The following is a 15,970-nucleotide window of genomic DNA, read 5'->3' as shown; positions in this document are numbered from 1 at the left end:
TCTCTTACATGTTTCAGTAAATTTAATAAGAATTCAGCTTTCAATTTAAAACATAAAACTCCACATCACTCACTCATCAAGTATTTTAAATTGGCATTTCAAGGCTATGCCTCTAATAGGCACAACTCTTTTAAAACTAACCAGTCACGCTTATGCTCAAACAGCAAATATACACAATTCCTTTCTTAATGCACAATTATCAATACTATGGTTTGGTTCTCTTGTATCTTTCCGTACAAACTTTTCACTTTTCTTGGTGTTAAGAAACACACATCCTCCCTCAAGGAACACAGTTGCCCTCCCAGTTACTTAGACACAGAGTTTTGGCTAGGACATGGACTTTCCAATAGTCATATATAGAAGTGAGAGTTGGACCATAAAGAAAGTTGAGCACCAAAGAATTGATGTTTTTGAACTATGGTATTGAAGGACTCTTGAGAGTCCTTTGACTGCAAGGAGATCAAACCAGTCAATCCTAAAGGAAACCAGTCCTGACTATTCATTGGAAGGACTGATGCTGAAGCTGAAACTCCAATACTTCGGCCATCTGATGTAAAGAACTGACTCATTGGAAAAGACCCTAATGATGGGAAAAATTGAAGGCAGGAGGAGAAGGGGACGACAGAGGATGAGATGGTTGGATGGTGTCACCGACTCAATGGACATGAGTTTGAGCAAGCTCCAGGAGTTGGTGATGGAGAGGGAGGCCTGGCATGCTGCAATCCACGGGATCACAAAGAGTTGGACGTGACTGAGTGACTCAATTGGACTGGACTTATGCATGACCATGATGGGCTTTATATAAATGGTTATAAAGTTGTATGTTTTCACACCAAAGAGTTCAGTCTCGTAGGCCCCTGGCCACTTCATCTAATTCTTTCCTCACCCAAGAAGTCTGCAGCTCCTGTTCTTGCTTGTCACTTGAGTAGATTTTGTACTTCTTTGGTATTTTAACATTTGCTAATACATTTATAAGTATAGTAACTTCAGCTTGAACTTGATGGAAGTGGAAGATCTGCAACCATTATCTTCTTGCTAATAATGAATAAATTTGACCTTGAGGGAGTTTTTTCTTTTATGTTCTCAGTATCATACCACCTAAATCTCCTGCATTGCAGGCAGATTCTTTACCATCTGAACCATCAGGAATGCCCTATACCACTCTTGCTGCTGGTGCTGCTAAGTCGCTTCAGTCATGTCCGACTCTGTGCAACCCCATAGATGGCAGCCCACCAGGCTCCCCTGGCCCTGGGATTCTCCAGGCAAGAACACTGGAGTGGGTTGCCATTTCCTTCTCCAATCTTAGGGCTATTCAACTTGATATTCTGTTGAATTTTCTTTGACTCCTCACGACTCTGGAGGTTAGAGTCTCTGCTTGCTGCTCCTTGTCTTCTCCATCGGATTGTGAGCTTCCTGAAGACAGGATAAGATGCCTTGTTCAGAGTTGTAGGCCCAGAAATCAGCATACTGCTTGACACAGAATAAACATTATTGCTACTTGGTCTTTCAGTTGAAGACCAGCAAAGCTCACTTGTAGCTGAACAGCTTGCGTGTATTGCTCCTTGCAAAGAGGGAGACCCTCACCATGGGCAACCAGAGAGCATGTCAGTAAGAAGGTGCTAGAAAGGATTTAGGATGCAACAACATGGGTGGACCTGGAGATTATCATACTAAGTAAAGTAAGCTTGGCAGAGAAAGACAAATATCATGTCACTTGTATGGGGAATCTTAAAAATGACACAAATGAACCTATTTATAAAACAGAAACAGACACATAGACACAGAAAACAAACATAGTTACCAAAGCAGGAAGGGGGAGCATAAATTAGGGGTTTGGGATTAGCAGATATACACTATTATACATAAAATAGATAAATACCTACTGTATAGCACAGGGGACTATTAATATATTCAATATCTTAAAATAACTAACACAACATTGTAAATCAACTATACTTCAATTTTTTAAAAAGCCAAATTTCGGTGTAATTACAAAAAAGATTAAAAAAAAGGACTTAGGAAAGGATTTGGGCTTGCTTGTGTCAGGTGAATTTGGGTAGGGTTTAAAGAGGCAGGGCTTTGTTCTGAACTGAATGCCGCCTGGAAGCAGAGTTAATTCTCTGACTGAGAACTAGAGACTAGACGAGGTTAAAGTGGACTAGAGGTGCGGACTAGAGCGAGGTTAAGGATGTAACTGGTAAAGAAATAGCAGCCATGCCTATTAGTCAGGATAGGGGACACCGAGTCATTTTGAAGGTTTGGACTGTGATCACAGTTTTGTCTGCTGAGACACGATCACTGTGTTCTTGTTTTGGTCTGACTGCATCATGGCCACAGAGTAGCCTGCCCTACTCATAAGTGAAATGGATTCTTTTTCACAGAACATCAAGACCTGGCCCTGAGTACAGGGTCAGGTTATAGCAATGCCAAGGTTTAGCAGGAGAACCAGGCTGGCTCCAGTGCAGACTTTAGGACAGGTCTATTTGGTCCAGGGTCCTATTTCCACTGCACTTCAGGTGTAGTAAATCCATCAGATTTACTGGATTTCAGAGACTGGCTAACACAAGATCTCAAGACCCCAAACTTCTTTCTCCCTCTCCCTCAGCCACCTCTATTTTTAACATGCATTCCTCAGTGTAGCAACGCTCTGTACCTTAGAGTCTAGGGAACAGACAGGGTGACCAGCAGCTAAAACCAGCCGTCTAGCAACCATCTGCCCTTCTTCATGTGGAGTCAGGCTAATCAGTTCTTACTTCTCCTCCTTAAGCCATATTTTCCATCCCTCGTTGCTGGGGTTGGCAGAACTGGCATAGCTCAGGCTCTCAGCCCCCTGCTGTTGACTTGCCAAAAATATTTCTGCAACTGGAATTCAATTTGGAAAATGTTTTACAAATAGAATCTCTTGGGATAACATTTTAATTTCCCTGATCAAAGTATGATGTGCTATTCTTTGGATGCTAGCTCCCCAATGGTTTAGAAATGGAGATCTGAACTGATTAATCCTAGTCCTTCATTTTATCCCAGTACTTAATTTTGACATCTTTAAAACATGTAAAGATCTTGAACATAAGAACACTTGGAGTGTATATAGATATTTGAGATCCTGCCTTAGGGAACTTGTTAATTCTCCAAGGCCTTTGACTGGGGAGGTGGGAAGTTCACAACTGGTTTGGTTATGTCATTTACTCTCTGAGAAACCTATCCCTGTACTCCACTCTCACTAGTTGTGCTGAGTTGCTTTGAAAAACATAACTATATTTTTTTCCCCCCTAAACTTTCATATTTTTAGTTGAAGGAAAATTGCTTTGGAGTATTGTGCTGGCCTCTGCCATACATCAACATTAGTCAGCTATAGGTACACTTGTGTCCCCTCCTTTATTAACCTCCCTCCCACCTTCCACCCTTTCCCACCTTTCTAGGTTGTTACAGAGCCCTGGTTTGAGCTCCCTGAGTCATACGGCAAATTCCCATTGGTTATCTATTTTATACACAGTAGTGAACCGTGAACTTCCTGATGTTCAAGCTGGTTTTAGAAAAGGCAGAGGAACCAGAGATCAAATTGCCAACATCCGCTGGATCATGGAAAAAGCAAGAGAGTTCCAGAAAAACATCTCTTTCTGCTTTATTGACTATACCAAAGCCTTTGACTGTGTGGATCACAATAAACTGTGGAAAATTCTGAGAGAGATGGGAATACCAGACCACCTGACCTGCCTCTTGAGAAAGCTGTTTACAGGTCAGGAAGCAACAGTTAGAACTGGACATGGAACAACAGACTGGCTTCAAATAGGAAAAGGAGTCTGTCAAGGCTGTATATTGTCACCCTGCTTATTTAACTTCTATGCAGAGTACATCATGAGAAACGCTGGACTGGAAGAAACATAAGCTGGAATCAAGACTACCGGGAGAAATGTCAATAAGCTCAGATATGCAGATGACACCCTTATGGCAGAAAGTGAAGAGGAACTAAAAAGCCTCTTGATGAAAGTGAAAGTGGAGAGTGAAAAAGTTGGCCTAAAGCTCAACATTCAGAAAATGAAGATCATGGCATCTGGTCCCATCACTTCATGGGAAATAGATGGGGAAACAGTGGAAACAGTGTCAGACTTTATGTTTTTGGGCTCCAGAATCACTGCAGATGGTGACTGCAGATGGTGACTGCAGCCATGGAATTAAAAGACGCTTACTCCTTGGAAAGTAAGTTATGACCAACCTAGATAGCATATTCAAAAGCAGAGACATTACTTTGCTGACTAAGGTCCGTCTAGTCAAGGCTATGGTTTTTCCTGTGGTCATGTATGGATGTGAAAGTTGGACTGTGAAGAAGGGTGAGCGCTGAAGAATTGATGCTTTTGAACTGTGGTGTTGGAGAAGACTCTTGAGAGTCCCTTGGACTGCAAGGAGATCCAACCAGTCCATTCTGAAGGAGATCAGCCCTGGGTTTATCTTTGGAAGGAATGATGCTAAAGCTGAAACTCCAGTACTTTGGCCACCTCATGCGAAGAGTTGACTCATTGGAAAAAACTGTGATGCTGGGAGGGATTGGGGGCAGGAGGAGAAGGGGATGACAGAGGATGAGATGGCTGGATGGCATCACTGACTTGATGGACGTGAGTCTGAGTGAACTCCGGGAGTTGGTGACGGACAGGGAGGCCTGGCGTGCGATTCATGGGGTGCAAAGAGTCGGACATGACTGAGCAACTGAACTGAACGGAGTGTATATGCTTCCATGTCACTATCTCCATTCATCCCACCCTCTAATTCCTGAAAGACGTAACTTTTGAAAATCTACTCAAATATTTAGAAGGTATTTATATATATATATATATGTGAAAGTTGCTCAGTCATATCTGACTCTTAGCAACTCCATTGACTATAGAGTCCATGGAATTCTCCAGTCCAGAATACTAGAGTGGGTAGCCTTTCCCTTTTCCAGGAGAATTTCCCAACCCAGGGATCAAACCCAGGTCTCCTGCGTTGCAGGCAGATTCTTTATTAGCTGAGCCACAAGGGAAGCCCATGTGTATATATATATATATACACACACACATATATATACACACACAAACATATATATGTATATATATACACACACACATATATATGTGTGTATATATATACACACACGTGTATATATATTATTTTTCATATAACTGGATGTTGTGATTATGTTAGTGATAAAAATAAACAACGACTTTTCTCTGGGAATGCTTTTAAACTTACAAAATAAAGAAGGCTTTTCTTAGCCCTTGGTCTTTACATTAAATTGCAAGGTATTTTTAACCAACTAAACCAACAAATAAGCAAATCTCTTTCCTAATAAAGACTGCTGAAATGAACAAGTAAATTTTTAGGAGAAGTGAAAAAATCTACCTATTGGTTGATTTATTGCTGGTGAACATTGGCCTCTTTGTACACTTAAGTTTTAACTTTTATATGAATATGTCAAGTGCAAAGTACAGATGCCAAGTGTGCAATAGGACTCTGGGATAATCAACATTAACTGTTTCAAGAGTCAAGAGGCCTGAATTCTAGTATCACCTTACTTGTTAAATGTTGACCTTAAGCAAAACATGCAAATGAAAGTAACTAGATCTCAGTTTTTGTAAAATGAGAGGAATTGTACTAGCTGATTTTGTAGATTCCTTGCAGTTTAAATATTCTAGCTTTTGAATGAATGCATTCAGTCAGTCATTTAGTACAGGCAGCTGACAAAAAATGATAGCCCCATAATATAGTTAGTGCATGCTGCCATGAGGTGAAGGCAACGTACCATAGGTCGTGTACCCTGAATGGCAGCTTGTGGCATAAATGTGCTGTATCTGAAGCATATGCTATATCCCCACTTTCCACCTCCTTTAAAATAAATATTTGTTTAAACATTAAGCTTAGCCATTATCCCATATTTTCTGGCTGGAGTCACGATCTGCTCATGATCTGATTTTGACTATTGTCTGTAATTTATATTTTATCTATTGCTGTGCTTCTCAGCCTGGCAGCTCCGGCTGGGCTCTGGGTGATAAGTACCTAGTGCACATCTGTGTCACTAAAATCGTGAGATCAAACCTTGTCCAACCAAAAAATAGTCCTATCCCTTATTTTCCTAAGGATGGAGGTGCTTTGCTGGATGAATCTAAACGTTAACAGCGTAATTAGGCGTTTACCAGAATTGTAAACATTACAGCAAGATTTTTTGATAAGGAAATTTTAGATAGTTTTCTTGGTGGTAAATTTTATTTTAAAAACCTGCCTAGGAAGTGAGCTGTTTTAACAATATCCTACCTGAAACTACATGTCTGTTTTTATTATTGTGTGCGTGTTCTCAGTTGCTTCAGTCACGTAAGACTCTTTGCAACCCCACGGACTGTAGCCCACCAGGCCCCTCTGCCCATGGGATTCTCCAGGCAAGAATACTGGGGTGGGTTGCCATGCCCTCCTCCAGGGGATCTTCCCAACCCAGGGACTGAACACCGATCTCTCAAGTCTTTGGCAGTGGCAGGTTTTTAACCACTAGCTCCGATCTGGGAAGTCCTTATTGTAGTGTGCTGCTGCTGCTGCTGCTAAGTCACTTCAGTCGTGTCCAACTCTGTGCGACCCCATAGACGGCAGCCCACCAGGCTCCTCCATCCCTGGGATTCTCCAGGCAAGAACACTGGAGTGGGTTGCCATGTCCTTCTCCAATGCATGAAAGTGAAGAGTGAAAGTGAAGTCGCTCAGTCGTGTCCAATCTTAGCAACCCCATGGACTGCAGCCTATCAGGCTCCTCCACCCATGGGACTTCCCAGGCAAGAGTACTGGAGTGGGGTGCCATTGCCTTCTCCGTATTGTAGTGTACTATATATTAAAACAAAATAAATAAAAGTTCACAAGGTTTTTCATTAGTATAAAAGGGTTTCAGGAGAGAAGACTTTTACCATGAGTTTGGTTTGAGGACCCCAAACTTAATTCCTCTGAGCTTCAATAGCCAGATTATAACCACAACACACGGCAGCTGGAGACCAAGGGCATTAGAAAACATTCACAGAACAGAATGTCTGACATTAAAATCCCCATTAGCATGAAAGCCTGCCTTAGGCACACAGGCCTCCTGTATTGACTTTGGCAATGTGTCTACCTTGTCACACCAATAAGGATAACTGAACTTGAGAAATGATTGATGGCACAACCTAGTTCCCTCTGTCTCTCTTTTCACTTGGGTTTAGCTGAATGTAGCAGAACTCTCTCTCCCTGTGCCAATATCTGTCTTCTTCTCTGGGTCAAGACTCAGGCAGCCCCTTCTCCTGGGAGGGGCAGGCTGCCCAGGGAAATCACTCTTCTGGGTTTCACACATCCTCAAGTACTTGATGTCTGTTTAAAGAAAATTAAACTTTTATTTATTCTGTAAATTGTATCCAGTGGAGCTCTATCTACAGACCTATGTGTGCCTTGTTAATCTAGTTAGGCAAAAAAAAAAAAAAAAAAAATTAGCATGTCTCTAGCTAATGGTAGCAGCAACAGGGTAAACATTACAGCATCTGCTTAGGCAGCCCAGGGAGGATCCTCCTGACCTTGTACAGCTTGGCGATCACAGGACAGGTATGCCCGAGAGAACAGTGGACTGGGGGAGGATAGAGGGGCAAGAATACCCCGAAGGACTAAACCTCCTTAATCCTCCTTAGAGGAAGGGGAGGGGTGAGTTAATTAGAAATTAGGATTCTTTGATCTCAAAGAACCCTCATATATTTTCTTTCTTTTAAAATATTTTTGATATGTACATACTGCTATGTTTATCTATGTATCTATTTTTGGCTGCTCTGGGTCTTCATTGCCACCTGCGGGCTTTCTGTAGTTATGGTGACCAGGGGCCACTCTCTAGTCGCGGTGCACGCGCTTCTCACTGCGGTGGCTTCTCTTGCTGTGGAGCACAGCTCTAGGCAGCAGGCTTCAGCTGTGGCACAAGAGCTTAGTTTCTCCACGGCACGTGAAATCTTCCCAGACCAGAGATCAAACCCTACATTGTCCCTTACATTGGCAGACAGATTCTTATCCACTGTACCAGTAGGAAAGTACAGAGGAACCCTGATATATTTTCTAGGCGCACCATCTCATGTTATAAAGAGGCACAGTCCTTGAAAGGGTAGGTACCTGCCAAAGGACACATGGCTAACTGACAAAGCCAAGTCTGAAACTCAGGTTTTCTGACTTGTCAACTAGTCTTTTCATCACATCCCATTGTCTTCTTTACCTATTAGAGCTCCTGGCACTTGGGAGACAATTCTAATCACAGCCTCACCACTGATTTTTGGCATAACTGGGCAAGTTGTCCTTTCAGAGTTTCAGCCTCCTTCTGTCTTGAAATGGGGACAGCACCAGGCTGAGCTGATCTACGTCTAGAGCTCAGGCTTTCTGGAGAACAGCACACTCGAGATGTTTTCATTCTTAACCTCTTCATGAAGAAATGTTCTGAGTGGTCAATTTTCCCAGGTGTACTTGTTTTCTTTGTTTTTCTCTTGGTTAGGGAGATTGCTTTGTTTCCCGATCAGGGTTTGTTAGAGGTAGATGAAATCTGCCTGTTTAGGTAGACAAGTTTCAGCTATTCTAGAAACTAACCAAATTCTCTAAGCATGTGAGCTCTTCCCTTTGGAGCTGTCCCCAGGACAGCTGAGAAAGTGGTCGCACCCTATATATAAATCAGGAAAGTAAAAACACAACACTGACCTAGGGCTTTCTTAAAATGATTGTGAAAAATAATTTGACCAGCATATTACAAAGGAATAATGATTTGGGTATTTTCTGTTTTAAGCAATACTAAAAATTAAAATGATGTGCACTTCCAAGACAGAAACACATGGCAATTGTTATTCACACAATCAAGTGATTCCTTACCTTTCTTGCAGCTTTTTCTTCTGTTAGCATAATGGAAAGCGCAACCCAGTTTATACACACCCATTGCATAAGGTAGCATGCACCAGATTTTCAGAACTCGTTAAAAATTCCATATTTATCACGTGTACCATATATGTACCATGTTCCTGATGACCTCTTTTCCTATTATTAACTCACAAGATTTTGAAATATATGTTAATATATAAACATATATTTTTTGTGAAAGGCACATGTAATTATTGTGAAAGATTAGAAAGCTACCGCCATAATCCTACCACAAAGAAATACCTATCCTTATCACCTTGTTGTCAACCCTTACAGACTCTTTATATAATACTGTTACTGCATACTACTAAAAGCACTGCATAATAATACTAATTATGCTCTTGTCTGCATATTTTCTTCAATTTGCTTTTTCTATTAATATGCTGTGAACAGCTTTCTATGTTGATCAATATTAATTTATGACGTTATTATAATAACTACTGTTTGTTTTCACATTCATACACATTTCAGTCATGCGCTCTGATAGATATTAAGTTGCTTCCAGTTTTTAACTATTACGAATGACACTTCAGCTCAGTATGTATCTTTAAATCTTTGTGTGTATCTTCAAGTATTTTTTCAGGGTAAATTTCTAAACTGGAATTGCTTGGCCAGAGGGTATCCTTACTTTAAGGCTCATGATATACATCATTAAATTGCTCTGAAGGAAAGTTGTACCCAGAAATCTGAAATTACTTTTCTCTGTACCCCCAATAGCCATATGTATTATCTTTTTTAAGTTATTATTTTTTTAGAGAAGTTTTAGGTTCACAGCAAAATTAAGAGAAAGGTAGTGGCTCATTGGTAAAGAACCCACCTGCAATGCAGAAGATGCAGTTTTGCTCCCTGGATCCAAAAGATCTCTTGGAGAAGGAAATGGCAACCCACTCCCATATTCTTGCCTGGGAAATCCCGTGGACAGAAGAGCCTGGCATATAGTCCATGGGGTCATAAAAGAGTAGGACATGACTTAGCAACTAATCAGCAATAATGACAACAACAGCTATATACACTTGTCCCAACACACTAGCCAACGTTATCAACATCCCCCACCAGAGCCATATATTTGTTATAGCTGATATAAACTGACGTTCTCATTTCATTTTCCTAATGCTGTCTTTTGTAGAGCAGAAGTTTTTTTATTTTAATGAAATCCAATTATCTTTTTTTTTTTCATGGATCTTGCCTTTGGTGTTGTATGTCATCTAGATCTTCTCCCATCTTATTTTCTAGGAGTTTTATCTAAAGGTCTACTTTCATTCTGAGTTAATTTTTGTGAAGGGTATAATATCTTTGTCTAGATTCTTTTTTTTTTTTGCATATGGATGTCCAGTTGTTCTAGCACCATTTGTTGAAAAGACTATCTTTGCTCTGTTGTATTGCCTACGTTCCTTTGTCAAAGAAAAGTGGACTCTATTTATGTGGGTCTGTGATGGACATGGAGGCCTGGTGTGCTGCAATTCATGGGGTTGCTCATGTCCGACTGAGCGACTGAACTGAACTGAACTGATTTACAGGCTCTCTATTTTGTTCAATTGCTCTATTATTCCACCAGTAACACACTGTCTTGATCACTGTAATTTTATTGTAGGTCTTGATGTCAGGTAGCTTCAGTCCTTGAATTTTGTTCTTTAATACTGTGTTGACGATTCTGGGTCTCTTGTCCTTTCATATACACTTTAAACTTATACACAAAATAACTTCCTGCAATTTTGATTAGTATTACATTTACTCTACAGATGAATTTGAGAAGAACTGACGTGTTGACAATAATAAGTCATCCTATCCATGAACATGGAATATATAATTATCATGTTCTTTGATTTCTTTCATCAGGATTTTGTGGTTTTCCTCATATAGATCTTGCACATATTTTGTTAAACTTATACCTCAATATTTTATTTTTGGGGATGAGAATGTTAATGGTATTGCGTTTGTAATTTCAAATTTCTTTTTTTCCTAGCTGGTATATAGGAAAGTGATTGACTTGTATATTAACTCTATATCCTGCCATCTTGCTATAATCACTTATTAGTTCCGGGAGTGTTTATTTATTTCTTTTTAATTATTTTGGATTTCATACATGGATGACCATGTCATCTATAAGCAAACACTGTTTTATTTCTTCTTATCCCCATCTATATACCTGTTATTTCCTTTCCTTATTTTGTTGCATTAGTTAGTACTTCAGTGCTGAATGTATTATCTTTTTACTCAACAGTTTATTCATCAGTATAACTGATGTACTATAAAATTTTCTCATTACAAATAAACACTTTAATGATTTTTATTTATTGTTTTTTGTTTTGCAAGTTTCCTTTATTCTTTTTTTTAAACTTTTGATTTTATATTGGAGTATCGTCGATTAACAATGTTGTGATAGTTTCAGGTGTATGGAAAAGTGACTCAGGTATACATATACATGTACGTATGTTTTTTCAAATTCTTTTTCCACTTTGCTTGTTACATAATATTAAGCAGATTTCCCTGTGCTATACAGTAGATCCTTCCTGATTATCCATTTTATAGCAGTCCCTCTACCCTTCCTCTCTGGTAACCATAAGTTCATTCTACAAATTCGTGAGTCTGTTTTTATTTTGTATATAAGTTCATTGTATCATTTCTTTTTAGATTCTGCATACAAGCAAAATTATATGGCATTTCTCTTTCATTGTCTGACTTGACTGAATATGAAAATCTCTAGGTTCATCTTAGCACTGCAAATGGCATTATTTCTTTATTTTTAATACTGAATAATATTCCATCATGGGCTTCCCTGATGACTCAGGGTTAAAGAATCTGCTTGCAATGCAGGAGAGTTGTGTTTGATCCCTGGGTCAGGAAGATCCTCTGGAGAAGGAGATGACAACCCACTCCAGTATTCTTGCCTAGGAAATCCCCTGGACAGAGGCACCTGGTGGGATATAGTCCATGAGTTTGCAAAAGAGTTGGGCACGACTGAGGGAGTAAACAACAACAACATTTCATTGTATATATGAGCCATGTCTTTTGTATCCAATTCTCTGTCAATGGACATTTAGGTTGCCTCCAAGTCTTGGCTATTGCAAACAGTGCTGCAATAAACATTGGGGTCTGTGTATCCTTTTGGATCATGTTTTTCTCTGGATAAATGCCCAGAAGTGGGATTGCTGGATCACGTAGTAGCTCTACTTTAGCTTCTTAAGGGGCCTTCCTTCTGTTCTCTGTAGTGGCTGTACCAGCTAGTTATTTTTAATAAATGCATACGGTTGCAACCACCACCACAATCCAGTTTTAGAGCATTTACATCTCCCAAAATTTCCCTCAGCATTATCTTTTAAAGTTTGTTTGATTTACTGGGATATAATTGAATACAGTGAAATGGTCAAATTTTAAGTGTAGCTATTGCAAATTATGATCAGTGTATAGACACAGGATATTTTAATCTTACTAGAGCATTTCCTCGTACCTCTTCCCAGTCAACTCTCTTTACCCACTAAGAAGCAAACATTGATCTGATTACCATCACTGTAGGTTCTAGAATTTCATATGAGTGGGATCATACACTTTCATTCTGCATACTATTTTGGAACTTTTCTGTGTTTTTCATGTATCAGTAGTTTGTTACTTCTTTTTATTGGTGAATATTTTTCCATTGTATGACCTTGCTTATTCATTTTTCTGTTGACAAACATATGGAGTGTTTCCAACTTTCGTTATTATAAGTAAATCTGCTATGAACACTTTTATATAAGGCTTTTTGTAGATAATTCTTTTTAGTTTTCTCAAATAGCTAGGAGTGGAATTCCTAGGTCTTAGGGTAGGAACTTTAACTTATGAAACTGCTAAAACTTCTTCACATTAAAAGCTTGTACCTCATAGTTTTCTTCAAAGTTTTGCCTTCTATGAAGATAATTTGCTACCCAAAATTCAAACTTTTAGAACAAATTTAATGGTTGTTATTTTCTAACTGAAAGTATACTTCACAAATGTTTTTTTTTAAGATTTTTTTTTAATGTGGACTGTTTTTTAAAAGTCTTTATTGAATTTGTTAAAATATTGCTTTTGTTTTATGTTTTGGTTTTCTGGCCAGGAGGCATTTGGATCTTAGCTCCGCGACCAGGGATTGAACCCGCACTGTGTGCACTGAAAGGAGAAGTCTTAAAAATTGGACCATGAGGGAAGTCCCCACAAATGTCTTAAGAGCATGGTTGAGGGTAACACTGGAGCCATTATAACTCAGCATTTCTATGGAGAATTTCTCCAGGCAACAATACTGGAGTGGGTTGCCATTTCCTTCTCCAGGGGATCTTCCCAACACAGGGATTGAACCCAGGTCTCCTGCATTGCAGGCAGATTCTTTACCAACTGAACTACGAGGGAAGCCACTTCTATGGAGAAGGGGGAGGTTTCTACTTTTGCAAAGCACTTACATGTGCATTATCTTAAGTGATTCCAGAACTTACTATTATAGATAAGAAAATTGATAAAGAGGTAAACATTGTTGTCCAAGGTCACAAAGATAAAAATACACGAAGCCAGAGCATTATTTAAATAAAAGATTAAATTTATCAAAATTGAACAGAGAACATTTCTGGAATTATTATCTAATAGGAAAACAGGTTTCAATTTTAAAACATGCAAAGGCAGAGAATTTCTGACAAATGCAACTTTTGTGGGAAGAAATCTTCCCCTGGAACACTCTTTTGAGGTTTTGTAATTTTTTTCCTCTGACTTTTTTTTCGCTGATGATGACTAAAATACCACCATCATCAACACCACCACTTTTTTCCTGGACTATTACAAATCCTATCACTTTTAATAATACTGATGGCTATTATTTCTTTCTTGCTTATCACAAATTTCACCACTAATGTGATAATACTAACATTTATTGAGGGCTTACTGTGTATAAGCTCATTTCCTATCACCTCATATATTTCCTTTAAGACCCTTTAGGGAAGGCTATGATTATGATTACTATTATTATTATGTCCATTTTACAAAATGGAAAAACTGAGGCTTAGCGGGAGAGATTAAGAACCTTGGCCAAGTTGACATAGCTAAGAATTGGGGCAGCCAGGAATCAAATCCAGCTTTGTGTTACTGGAGAGTCCCAACCATTGAGAAATAAGCCTAAGGCACTTCTCGAGTTTCGTATCCTGGGAAGCTCCTGGACACTCTGTCAAAAGCCAGGGAGTGTCTTGTTGTTCTTGAGTCTCTTCATCTCCAGTGAGTGACAAGACTTGAGTAGCTCAGCCAGCAGCCCATCCTCAGGGGAGAGCTGGTATTACACTCAGCCCATTTTGTGTGTTTTTTGTCCCCTTCTCTTGGCCAATATATGTTAATGCCAATAAAAGATCACTGGATTGTGAAAGAGATGCCAATAATGCTGCTGTAGGAAAATGTCCTTGATAATAACACCCTGTGCTTGGCAATTGGAATCTGAAAACCTCCCAACACATTGCAGCCTGCAGGTACCTGCATCAGAGGTTCATCCCAACAAATATCATGTGTCAGGGGAGGAGGGTGAAAGAGAGAGGGATTCTAAGTCTTTCTGAGGCTGTAAACTGAAGCTAACCAGGAATATATCATTGTCAGCCTTACCTTTTAACAGGCAAGATCACCCCAAAGGGTTAGTCCCTGGGGAGACCCTGGAGAGCAAACCTCCCTCTGCCAAACCCTGCCAAGCTGGACACAGAGAGAGGCAGTGGAAACGCTAGCTAAAATATAGATTCTAGAGGCAGATTTATTGGCAAAAACTTGTCACCAAATAATTCTACACCTCAAATTCTTCATTTGCAAGATGGACTTAATACAAGTAAGCACCTGTTTTGCAGGATTATTGTGAGGATGATGAGATAGTGTGAGAAAGGCGCTAAGCACAGTGACACATAAGTTCCCAGTTAGCAGTAAATATATGCATATAGCTCCCGAGGGAAACAACCTCTTTTAACAGAGGCTGTTGTTTGCTAGGAGGAATCAGAAATAATATGAAAATGAGGGGCATCCTGTTGCTATTGGGGAGACATATTAAGGAGCCCCTATGCTGTGGTAGTAGGCGTTTTAGATGGAATTACGTATTATTGTTGCCAGTTTATAAGAAAGAATCTGAAACTTCAAGTCATGTGCTCAAGGTCAGCTGGGAAAGCCCTGATTTTAACTCAGGCCTGTCTGACTTTCAAGGGTTTCCACTCCATGGTATCATTTCTCAGGCACAGTTTTGAGACATGAGATGTAAAGAACGAAGAAATTTCCATGAGTTAACATCTCAGCATGACTGAACTCTGTTCCTATCCTGCTTTGCTGATGTCAGGAATCTGAGTTGATAAAAGTGGAAAATTGGTGCCCTACATGGTTCTTACTGGATGTGAGAAAATGAGCAGGGCGGGCTGGAGAATAGATAGCAGAGAATTCTGAGCCTAGGTGATAGGGAGATGATGGGCAGTGGTGGGGACTATGGTGGCCTGGTAAGTGCACGCTCAAGCTTGAGCTGCAGCTCACTTCACATCAGCCAGCCCATTTTAGCCACATGCCAATTTTTATGTGAAGTTACACTAAAACCTTTTTCAAAAATTCAACTTTTTATTTTGAAATAATTATAGGCTCACATGAAGTTGTAAGAAATAACACAGAGATCCCTAGTATCTTTTTAACCATTTTCTTTCCCCACTCCAGTGGTTAATATTTTGCAGTATTACAACCCAGATAGTAATATTGTCTATAATTGTCTATATGTAGAACATCTTCTCATATTGTCCTTTTACAGCCACATATCTGTATAGTCTTGGTAGCTCAGATGGTAAAGAATACGCCTACAATTCCCGGGTTGGGAAGACCTCCTGGAGAAGGGACTGGCAACTCACTCCAGTATTCTTGCCTGGAGAATCCCATTGACAGAGGAGTGGGGCGGGTGAGGTCGCAAAGAGTGGGACATGACTGAGTGACTAACACTTTCACTTTCATTTGTATAGTCAAAGCTATGGTTCTTCCAGTAGTTACGTACAGATGTGAGAGTTGGACCATAAAGATGGCTGAGCACCAAAGAATTGATGCTTTTGAATTGTGGTGCTGGAGCAGA

The sequence above is a fragment of the Capra hircus genome, chromosome 16 (genome assembly GCF_001704415.2).
Source record: "Capra hircus breed San Clemente chromosome 16, ASM170441v1, whole genome shotgun sequence".
NCBI lineage: Eukaryota > Metazoa > Chordata > Mammalia > Artiodactyla > Bovidae > Capra > Capra hircus.
The sequence above is the reverse complement of the archived record's forward strand: the minus strand, read 5'-3'. Positions refer to the sequence as shown.